This window comes from Elephantulus edwardii, unplaced genomic scaffold, assembly GCF_000299155.1.
Source record: "Elephantulus edwardii isolate Elephantulus edwardi_28Jun2011 unplaced genomic scaffold, EleEdw1.0 scaffold00039, whole genome shotgun sequence".
NCBI lineage: Eukaryota > Metazoa > Chordata > Mammalia > Macroscelidea > Macroscelididae > Elephantulus > Elephantulus edwardii.
The window spans coordinates 14,588,350-14,600,582 of NW_006399789.1; positions in this window are offsets into that span (position 1 = coordinate 14,588,350).

The following is a 12,233-nucleotide window of genomic DNA, read 5'->3' on the forward strand; positions in this document are numbered from 1 at the left end:
GCCCAGTGGTGAGAATTTTTGTTTTCTTGATGTTGAGATGCAATCCATATTGAGGGCTGCAGTCCTCAGTCACAGCAAGTGCTTTGAGTCCTCCTCAGTTTCAGTGATCAAGGTTGTTGATTGTGTAATAACACAATTTGTTAATAAGTCTTCCTCAAATTCTTTGCCACACTCTTCTTCATAAAGTCAAGCTGTAGTCTTTGATCTTCCAGAAGTTCAGCCTGGGTTTAGAAGAGGCTGTGTCACCAGAGATATCATTGCTGATGTCAGATGGATCTTGGCTGAAAGCAGAGAACAACAAAAGAATGTCTATTTGTCTTTTGTTGATTATGCAAAGGCATTTGACTGTGTGGATTATAACAAACTTTGGTTAACACTGAGAATAATAAGAATCTCATAACAGTTATGCTTACCCAAAACCTCTACCTAGAAGAAGCTGTTGTTCAAACAGAGCAAATAAATGCTGCATAGCTGGAATTCAGGAAAGGTGTGCATCAGGGCTCTATCTATTCTCCACATCTATTTAATCTGTATGCTAAACAAACCATTCTAGAAGCTGGAATCTATGATGAAGAATGTGACATTAATAGTGTAAGAAGATTCATCAATGATCTCTACTATTCAGATGACAAAACCTTTCTTGCTGAAAGTAAGGAGAACTTGAGGCACTTGCTGAGGAAGATCAAACAATACACCCATCAATATTAATTAAAGAGAGCATAAATAGGCCTAAGCTATGCTGTTGATATATTCTCATTAACAGAGACCGTGAATTTTTCTTAATAAACATTTTGTTTTAGAACATTAACTACAATTGATTAATGTAATTAATTTATTCCAATCCTAAATTGATTGTGTGTAAACCTTTCTTTAGGTTTGTACTTTTTTAAAAATTAATGATTTTCCATCATAATTCTGTGTTGAGACCATGCATTTTCAGAGAACAGCTAACTCCATGAATGAGACAAAAAATGTTGAAGATCTTCATTGTGGATTATAAGAGAGTTAATGAAACTGTTACTAATGCAGAAGAAATTGTAAGAGAAATTAAAGAGACAGCAATTAAAGATGGAAAAATTTGAGTTTCAGTTATGATGTCATTTCAGTTATAACAGTAGTATAAACCCACTGTTGTTGCTGTTGATTGAGTTGAGCACAACTCATAGAAACCCTATAAACAAAAGGCCAGAAGCCCTTCCACAACTATCTCCATTTACCATAGTTCACAGAGTTTCCAGAAGCATGTTGTTTAGGAATTGGATGCCACTCCTGCTTCCAAATAGCTGTATTTAAAAAGTGTATACCTAGCATTTGGATTTCAGTATCAAAGAGTATTTCTATTTCCAACTAAGAAACAGCAAACTGCTTTCTATAGTATTTGCACAATTTTACATTTCCAATTGCAGTATATGAGAGTTTTAATCACTATATAACTCTGCCAGTAGTTATTGTTTTATGGCAAATAGAATTTTGTTATCATTGCTGGGATGATATGATAAAGAGACAGTCTTTTTTTAAAAAAATTAATTTTCAGTCAATGGCATTCATTTCTTAATGGTTAAAGGTAAGTTTATATTCCTTTTTTATAACTAATTCTCCAATTTTTATATCATTGATATTATTTTATAATCAGAGTGAAGATTTTAAATTCATTTTTAATTTAATCATGTAAAAAATAGCAGAGAATATGGCCAAAATGTTAGATTTCCATTATTTTGGATTTTAGGCAAACAATTCTCACTAGTAAGTGTCTTGACTATTCAGCCATTATCCTTTAATCAGACAATGTCTAAACACAAATGCAAAACTGATAAGGCCTCTGGAAAATTCACATATTTGTGTATCCTCAGTATATTCTCTCATGTCCATTACTTTCCTGTGTTACCATAAAATCGTAGAGGCTTGTCTTCGATAAGTTTGCAAAAACTATTCTTTACCTTATGAATCAATCATACTGATTATATATAGAGACTGTTGCTAGGACTAAGACTAAAACAAACAAGGTATAACATATTCTTAAAACATGAAGTCAGATTCCAAAGCTAGATAGAAGATGTGAAGCAGTGGACTTGGAGGTCTGGCCTCCATTTTTCTTTTGTTGTTGTCAGGTTGACTTCCACAGTATGGATAATAGAGCAAAACATTGCTTGGCCCTGGGACATCTCCATAACTAACTATGTTTGACTTCATTTTGTGGTTGTTTTGTTAGTCTTTTTGAAGGTTTCTTTCACTTTTAAGTATCTCTCTTCTTGCCCAAATATAAAGCCATTTCCAAGTGACCAGTTGTTCTGTTGATATTTCTAAATTATGCAAGTAATAATTTCCTTGTCCTTGTTTCTAAGGAGCATTCTAATTTTGGTTTTTTCTAAGGTAAATTTGTTCATTTTTTGGCAATACATAGGATGTCGACTGTTCTTTACCTACACCAAAATTCTAGTGCATCAATTCTTTTATCTTCCACTTTCTATACTAAATGCTCTAAAGATTGACAAGAGTGTTAATAAGAATTGTAAATATCATTTACTCATTAAAATTTATATCACAAGAACAATAAGTATTTTAAAACTTGTTTCAGTTAAAAAAATTTACACAATTTTTGTTGACACCATTAGAATGTATAATTTAGATAATGATAATAACTTTTTAGAAAAACATATGGTAGTATGTCCTAAAGGTAAATGTAAAACTGTCTAGGCAAACTTTCACTCATAAGTATGCATCTTAAGCATGCAAGTGGAATTAACAAAATACATATACAAAACACTTAACACCATCCATTCAAAACTGAAAACTTAAATGTCTACTAACAGGAAAATGAGGGGAGATGGGGGGAGATAGAATTTGTATGTGATAAAATACTATAAAGAAATAAAAAAGCCTACTGACCTTATGTTGAGTCAAATACACCAGACATAAGCCCATATGATTTTAACTATGTAAGATTGAAGACAAGTTAATTGAACTATTTTAACTATTTCAACAATTGAAGACAACTAATTAATAAGGCGGACAGAATATGGCTTATTTGGGGTTTGAAAGTGTAGGACAAAAAAAATTGTTTAGCATTAATGATACTGAAAGAAGTTCAGGTAGCCTAGTAAGTGGTTATGCTGTCAAACCAAAAAGGCAGACAATTCAAATCCACCAAACCAACTTCTGTCTGGGAGAAAGATAGTTAATCTCCTCCTGAGTTATTTATATTCTCAGAAAACTTGTGGGAGTATCATCTATGAGTTGATTTCAACTTGACAACATTGATTTGGTGAGAAGGACTTAATGGGATGGAGAGAATGCTTAAGACAAATGACTGCTATTAGTTATGATTTCTGTTGAGATGACAAAAATGTGAAAATAGAGTATGATGGAAGTTGCACACTTCTTTGAATTTACAAATAAACATTAAGTTGTAAACTTTAAAAATTTTTTTAGCATTTCGACTCTTTGTTTCTGAAAATAACTCAAAAGATCAAGATACCTATATTTTCCAAAACAGTCAGGAAAATTGAGAATTATATATATCTCATACTCACCAAACTCACATCTGGGTGAGAAAGAAGTTTAGTACAACTGTGAATGTTCATTGATTGAGACAATATATAATCTTACTAACAGTAAGATTTAAGTTAAGAATATTTAATAAAGTCTCAATGACTAGGGAACCTTGGAGGTCTCTATTCTTGGCAGGAAAAATTCTATATTCATACATAGAAGAGGAAGCAGCACATGCCCAGGGACAATGGAGAACTCCTATCCTTCTGGTTATAATAAATTAATATCTCTAACTCTAGATAGTACTTGTTTGGATCCACCCATACATGACCTTCTAAAAGATTTTCAGTCAGTAAATCACATGAGAAGAGATTTTCCTTCCTTCTCCCTCAGAGAAACTGAGGGAGAAGCCATTACTTTGGTAAAAGGTGCAAGATTTATAAGATCTGAAGAGAAACCAGAGGGAACTTCAGGCTTTAGGATTGTAGCACTTCTTCTTACCACTAGGCCACCAGAGCTCCCTTAATTGTAGGTAATAATCTGTTCAAATGTTGTGAGACATTATACAAAATTAAGGGAGCACTGGTGGCATAGTAGATTAAGAAATGCACTGACTACCCAAAAGCAGACGGTTCCAATTCATGACAGGAGAAACATGGGTAATTTCCTCCCATGTTATTTATAGCTTCTGAAAATCCAATGGAAGGTCAGCTGTGATTTGGTTTCACCTTGACACAGCATAACAACAATAATATACAAAATTTTGGAACTCACAGTGGTGATAACCCTGCAGGAACTGAAAACAGAATCGATTTGTCTAGATTCAGCTCTAGGTGGCAGACTGATAGAGGAAAGGCTACTCAGGCGGTCAATGAAGAAGGATGAAACTCTTCAAGCTAGTAACCAAGTCCCAGAGTAGTAAAACAGAGAAAGACAGAGGGGTCAGGAGATCCGAAGTACAGTGAGTTATGCAGACTCTCGAGCCCCAGTAACCTGGTCTCAGGTGGTCATGTCCTGCTTAAGATAGCTGATAATGAGGTCTGGCCTAACTCTGGATGATTAGAGTCAGAGAGAAGAATTGGAAGGTAAATTGCTGGAAGTGAGGAAATGAGAAAATGTAGATAGAAATATGAGAAGTGAGACTTAGATCCTTTCAGCTGAGAGTCAGATTCATGCTGATCCTTGATTTTAAGTTTGCCATCTAGGTTTGCAATCTTTCAGCTTTGGTAACACAGTTTGCAGCCACAGAGCCCTCCTTACTAGAGGAGACAAGCTGGAATGACTTAGCTACACTTAGCACACATAACTAAATGTATATCATATAACAATGTATTGTTAGTTATTATTAGGTGCCCTCAAGTCAAATACAACTCCTAGCAATCCTATGAATAACAAATTGGAACCCTGTCCTATCCTTTGTCGTCCTCATCATTTCTGACGTACTTCATCCCAATGCTGTAGTCACTGTGTCCATACTCTCTGTCTTTCCAAGTGTGATGTCCTCCTCCAAGGAATAGCCTCTCCTAGCAGCATGCCCAAAGTGTGTGAGACAAAGCTTTGTCATCTTTGTTTCTAAGCAGCAGTCTGGCTGTACTTTCTCCAAGATATACCTATTTATTCTTTTGGCAGTCCATAGATTATTCAGTACTCTTCTCCAGCACCACAACTCAAAGGTATCGATTCTTCTTCTGTTATCTTTATTCGTTGGCCAGCTCTCAGATAAATAGCAAGTGATTAAAAAGACATAGCCTGAACTAGGCACATCTTACTCTTCAAATTGGTATCATTGTTTTTCAGTATAATAAAAAGGTCCCTGACAGCAGACTTTCCCAGTGCAGTATCTCCTGACCTCCTGACTGCTGATAACAATGGTGTTGATTGTGTATCCAAGATTAAGTCATTGATCGTTTCAATTCTTTCTCCATCTATCATGATGTTGTCTATTGGTCCGGTGGTTAAGGACTTTTTTTTTCTTGATATTGAGATTTAATCTATACTAAACGTTGTATTATTTGAAGGGCTTCAAGTCCTCCTCACTTTCAGCAAGCAAGATTGTGTCATCTGCATAATGTAGGTTGTTAATGAGGCTTTTTCTCATTTTGATGAGATATTCTTCTTCACAGAGTCCCGCTTCTTGAATGACTTTTCTCAGCATACCGATTGAATAGTTATGGAGAAAGGCTATAACCCTGATGCACACCTTTCTTAACTTTAAACCATGTGCCTCATAACAAGACGCTTCACTGCAATCCTGAAGGCACACAGTTCAAGGCCACCATCTGCTCTGTGGGAGAAGGATTGGCAGTCTCCTCCCATGTGATTAACTGCCTTTGAAAACCCAAACCCACTGGAGGGTCAGCTATGATTTGGTTCTGACTCTACAGTACCCAACAACAAAAACAACAGCATACCCTTACTCTGTTCACACAACAGCTAAAGGTCTAGGTCTAGCTTTCACAGGAGCACAATTAAGTGTTCTTGGATTCCCTTCTTGTCAATGTTAGCCATAATGTATTATGATCCACACAGCCATATATCTTTGGATAGTCAATTAGGCGTAAACAAACACTCTTTGAATATTCTCTACTTTCAGCCAGGATCTATCAGACATCAGAGATGTCATCCATGAATACAGTAAAAGACCATGACAAAGACAGAAGAAAAAGAAAAACAAAAATAGGAGACTCTGAAAATTGCATGAGAATTTTGGGAAGCCAATACAATGGGAAGAGATGCTGAAATAAAATAGTTGAACAAAAATCTCAAAGGGCTACTTGAGAAGACAAAGCAAAATGGCAAAATGTTATAAAGGAATGGATGTGCAGAGAGCTAAAGTCAGAAAATAAAAAGGGAAGCACTTGCTTGACATTTCTCAAGCTGAAAACAATGAAAAAGAAAAACTTGAGTTACAATACTGAGAAATGCTATGGGCAAAACCTTGAATGATCCAGGAAGACTTAAAGGAAGATAGAGGAAATACATAGAGTATACAGGAGGGAATACCAAAAAAGAATTTACTGACACTGAAATATTTCAGGAAGTACCATATTATCAAAGGCCAGTGGTAACGAAGGCAGAGGCTCAAACTGTACTGAAGGCACTAGCAAAAAAATAAGGCCTCAGGAATAGATGTGATGCAAATTGAAATGTTTCAACTAACAGATGCAGCTCTGAATGTGCTCACCAGTCTTTACCAGGAAATTTGGAAGACAGCTACTTGGCTTATTAACTGGGAGAGATCCATATTTGTTCCCATTCCCAAGGAAGGTGATCCAACAGAATGTGGAAATTATCACACAATATCATTAACATAACACACGAGCAAAATATTGCAGAATATCATTAAAAAATGGCTAGAACAGTACATGAACAGAGAAATGCCAGAAGTTCAAGCATAGGCCTTGGAACCAAGGATATCATTGGTGTTGTAAAAGTCTGGCTGAAAGCAGAAAATATATTCCAATAGTGCTTTCAAAATTAAATGAATATATCCAAGCACTTTTTAAAGAATTTTGTCTAATTTTCTAAATAGTAAAAGAAAATTATTCTATAGAATTACAAGGCTGTAAACCATTACTAAAGCAGAGGGTCACATTTTCTCTGACAGACTGGTAATTTCCAACTACCAGTCTTTGGGTGGTTGTTGTTGTTATGTGTCAAGTTGCTTATGACTCATAGCAACCCTATGTACAACGGCTCTGTGTTGAACCAATATCACTGTCTCTGATACACCTACTGCCAATAACCCAGTCACTGAGTCAACTCATCTTAACTGTTCCTCCACCCTTCTCCAGGGAATGGCAACATGCCTAAAGTATGTGAGACAAAGCTTCAAAATCTCTGCTTCCAAGAAGAAACTTGGTTTCACACTCTCCAATACAGACCTGTTTGTTCATTTAGCAGTCCATATTCAATACTCTTCTGCAGCACCATAACACTAAGACATTGATTGTTCTTCTATAATCTTTAGTAATTGTTCAGTTCTCTGATGCATAGTAAGTAATTGCAAAAATTATGGCTTGGATTAGGTACACCTTAGTTTATAGACTAACATCATCACTTTTCAGTACTCTGAAGAAGTCCATGACAGCAGATTTTCCCAGTGCAATTCATCTTTTGATTTCCTGACTGCTAGTGCCAAGAGTGTTGATTGTGGAACCAAGCAAGCTGAAGCTGTTGATAATCTTCATGTCTTCTCTACCTATCATGATGTTGCCAATTGGCCCAGTGGTGAGAATCTTTATTTTCTTTATGTTGAACTTCAATCCATATCGAAGGCTGTAGTCCTTGACCTTCTGGCAGCAAACACCTCAGGTCCTCCTCAGTTTTGACAAGCAAGTCTGTATCATTTGAATAACTCAAGTTGTTTATGAGTCTTCTTCCAATCCTGATGCCATATTACTCCTCATAGAGTCCAGTCCCCTGGATGATCTCTACCACTTTTAGATTGAAAAGGTATGGAGATAGGATTCATTCCTGGCATCCTTTCCAGATTTTGAACCAAGCCTTAGAGTTGCTGTACATCACAGACAACTAAACGGCACATAACAGCAACATACTATATTGGTTGTTTTTTAATTTATGTAAGCCTCTTGTTTAGAGTCAACAGGACCTTTGGGAGGACCTTTGTATTTAAAGTCGGTTGTTATTATCTTTTTGAGGAACAATTTTTTAAGTGGTACAGCACTCTTCTGTAAATATGCTGTACTGAGGTAACCTAGGGTTGCTGTGATGCTGAAACTTGTGTCATTGGGGCTTCAAATGCCATACTGGTTACCCATGATGGACAGTGTTTGGTGGAGTTATTATTATTGTTGTTGATTGCCTTTGAGTCAAGCACGAGTCATAGTGACCCTATCAACAAAAGGTCTGAAGTCCCTCTACAACTATCAACATTTATCAAAGTTCATGGAGTTTCTGAAGGCATGTTGTTTAGGAAGTGAATGCCACTCCTGCTTTCAAACCTGTCATAGAATGTTATTGGTTGAGTCGCCTACACTGCATAGCTACCCTGTGTACAGCAGCTCTAAACCCTTCCCTGTGGAATGTAGAATATAGAATATATATAAACTCTGGTGGCCTAGTGAATAAGAAATTGCACTGTCATCCCAGAAAGCAGTTTGAATCTAATACTTCTCCATGGCAACAAGCCAGTTAGTCTTTTCCAGTGTAATTTACAGCCTCTGAAAACCCATTGGAAGGTTGTGTGTGTGTGTGTGTGTGTGTGTGTGTGTGTGTGTAAATACATGTTTTTTTAAAAATCCCACACAAATAACTTAGCCTCATTGCCATCAAATAAGAATCGACTTAGAGCTGACCTTTCAGCAGGTTTTCAGTGGCTATAACTCAAACAAGAATAGCTTGATCATCTTTTTTTATTTTTCTATTAGGAGCTGAGGGATTCAAGCAGCTTTCCTTTAGGCTGACATTGCAATTCCTAATCTAGACCATCATATATGTTGTTGTTGTTGTTGTTAGGTGCCATTGAGTACGACTCATAATGACTCTATGAACAAAAGATCTGAACATCCTGCGCCATCCTCTCACTTTCTGATGCACAAGAACCCATTACAGCAGTAACCATGTCAATCTAGGTAGATTGAGGGTCTTCCTCTCCTTCATGACACTCCACTCTTTTCAACATCATTTTCTTCTCTAACGAATAGCCCCTCCTAACAATATGTCCACAATATATGAGGTGAAGCCTCATCATTCTTGCCTCCAAAACGTATTCCAGCTGCACCCTCTCCAAGTCATATCTGTTCCTTCTCTTAGCTGTCCATGGGATGTTCAATGCTCTTCTCCAACACTACAGCTCAAAGGCATCTATTCTTTTTTCTGTCATCATTATTCACTGTCCAGCTCTCATATGTATATGGATACATATGTAATGGTCCAGTCTTACATGATGGAAAGTCAATATTTACTTTCACGTCTTTGAGACCCTCTCTTTTCCTCTATGGCTTCTCCTGACCCCCATAGATGACATTACTACTGCTCAGCCAGCAGCATCAGAAGAGTTCCAGACTTGCATCTAAACAATTCGTTAAACCGAACTGCTGTGAGGGTAACTGCACATGGGGTTAAGCGGACAGGGCCCCCTGTGCATGGGACAGGCTCTGTTTTGTGCCTGGGGTAGGTTTCTGCTGCTGCCCCGGACTCTGTGTCCTCTACTGTTTTAGCTGGTGCTGTCCTAAGTACCTTATAGGGCTCAGACCACTCCCTACTCCTGCTTTACTGTGAGTAGGCACTGTATCTGCTCTTCATCCCAGGACTCTTCCTCCTGCAGCAGCCAGGGTTTCTGCTGCTTGTGGTGTTGGTCCCAGGAACTCTTCACTCCCTATCTGAACCCCAATCCCCTTCCTCTTATTCATGGACTTCCCTCTCTGAATCAGAAACAAAAGACCAAATCAACAAATCTTCAAAAAGGTTCTCTACTTCACACTATGTTCCACTTATGCAATAAGTGCTACAACACAGTTTTGTGTGTGTGTGTGTGTGTGTGTGTGTGTGTGAGAGAGAGAGAGAGAGAGAGAGAGAGATTGTGTGTTTGTGTGTGAGAGAATTTCACAGGATAGATCAAAACCAAGGCCACTCCACTGAGTTCATTCCTACTAGAGAGAGAGAGAGAGAGATTGTGTGTTTGTGTGTGAGAGAATTTCACAGGATAGATCAAAACCAAGGCCACTCCACTGAGTTCATTCCTACTTGTAGTGACCCTATAATACAGGGGACATGGTTCTGGAAGGTTTTCTAGGCTGCAACTCTTAGAAGACCCACCTTGTTGTCTTTTTCCCTAGAGAGACTGGTGGGTTTGAAAGGCCAACTTTGCTATCAGCAGTTAAGCACTTGATCAAAGCACCTCTAGAGTTCTTTTCAACAGCATTAAATATGCAAATTTGTAGAAAATACTCCCCAGTTGTATCAAACAAACAAAACTCTCTGCTTCTTGCATTCACTTTGTCACTTTGGGTTAAGGAATCCAAAGAGGAGATTTCTCGTTTAAGAAGTAGGCATTGCAAAGTGGACTAGGGAGCCGGAGGAACAGGGAAAGAAAAAAATGTACAGCAGTAAATGAATAAAAATTTAAAAAAAATATTATGACTGTGGGGAATTAACTTCTAGAAAGCTTATGAATTCTTCCTGAATGATAAGAGAGTGTACGTGTTCTATTTGAAGAAGAGCAAAAGAAAGTGGTACAAGCAAGGAGGCACAGAACTTTGAATCACACTGTGCATGTTCTTAGTTTAGTCAGACAAACTAATTGGTTGAGAAACACCTTTCCCAGTAATCACCAGTCCAGCCTCGTCTTTTAAAAGTACCTCATCTTTTAAAAGTAATATGCACTCAGACAGTTCTTGCTGGCTTTCATCCTTCTTGGTTTTCATCCTTGACAATTTGCTGCTATTCCTCACAGGCACCTTTCTGTTGCACTGTTTCTGACACAGTTGTTTCCTTACTTCCCAAAAGCACACACTACGGTGCTACCTGGAATTCGCAGGACATCCGACTATGGGAAAGTGCCCACACTCAAGCTAGAAGTCAACTACCTATTTCTATGGGATTTTCTACCAGTGATTCGTTGAATATTCAGCGGGATTTGAACAAGCAGTGTAGCACTGGCATTGTCTCTCAAAGGCTTACAGGGCCTCCATTGATAGCAGAGAATGTGTTCAATATGAAATAGCACTTCCTTTAGCTGCAAGGAGAATTCAAATGCTCTTTATAATCATTCTTGAATTGAGGTCCTTTAAAGTGGAACCTTTTAGAATGTGACAAGATTCCAGGAGATTAGAGGTTGGGAACTGTGGAAAATCACTTGGAGCAATTTTTACCATTAGAAATATAAGCTTTGTGTATGGCCGTAGGAAAGATGTAAACATGAGTAAGATGTATTGGATCCTCTTCCATTTAAATAGTCCTGGAAGTAGAATAGGCTAAACCTCCTGAGGGTTGGATTTAAAAGAACAAATCAAACCACCAAACCTATGAACAGTGAAAAGAATGAAAATTCACTTTCAGCTTATATGTCGAAGGAACTATTTGAGCTGAGATTTTCCTTTTTTTTAAGAGAATTTTAAAAAGCTTGCTTCTTAATTTGCATCAATATATTTTCTAGAAACCCTATAATGCAACATTATATCCATTTGGGTTTCTGTCTGTTGCAAGTGACAGAAAACTCTAACCTGGTTTAATAAAAAAAGCGACTTGGTTTGTGTAACGGAGACAACATCCCAGGGTGAACTGACTCCAGGCAAGACTTGATGCCAAGACTCAAATGTAACACCAAGGTTTAGTTTCTCCCCACACCCAAACACTTATTTCTGTCTTTCATTAACTTCAATCTCAGAAAGGCTGTCACAAAAAACTCCCCAAATGATGTAATCTTAAAACATAGTACTTCCAGAATTCTATTCTTCTGGACTCTAATCAGTAGAAAGAAATTCCAAGTAAAATTCTTGAGTTCACAGAGACTAGACAAACCAAGATCAATATCCATCGCTGTACCTATTGTTCAAGCTAATGGAATGTACTGTATAAACAGTTTTAGCTTAGGTGGGAGAGCTGGGAGGCCATGAGTAGAGTTTTAGTCTAGCTGAGTGATGGCGCCCATGGTTAAACCATTAGGTTTAACCTAAGCGCAAAGGCTACAAGTTGAGAAACGATGCTTCCACTATGTGTTCTCTTTCTCTCTCTCTCTCTCTCTCTCTCTCTCTCTCTCTCTATATATATATATATATATA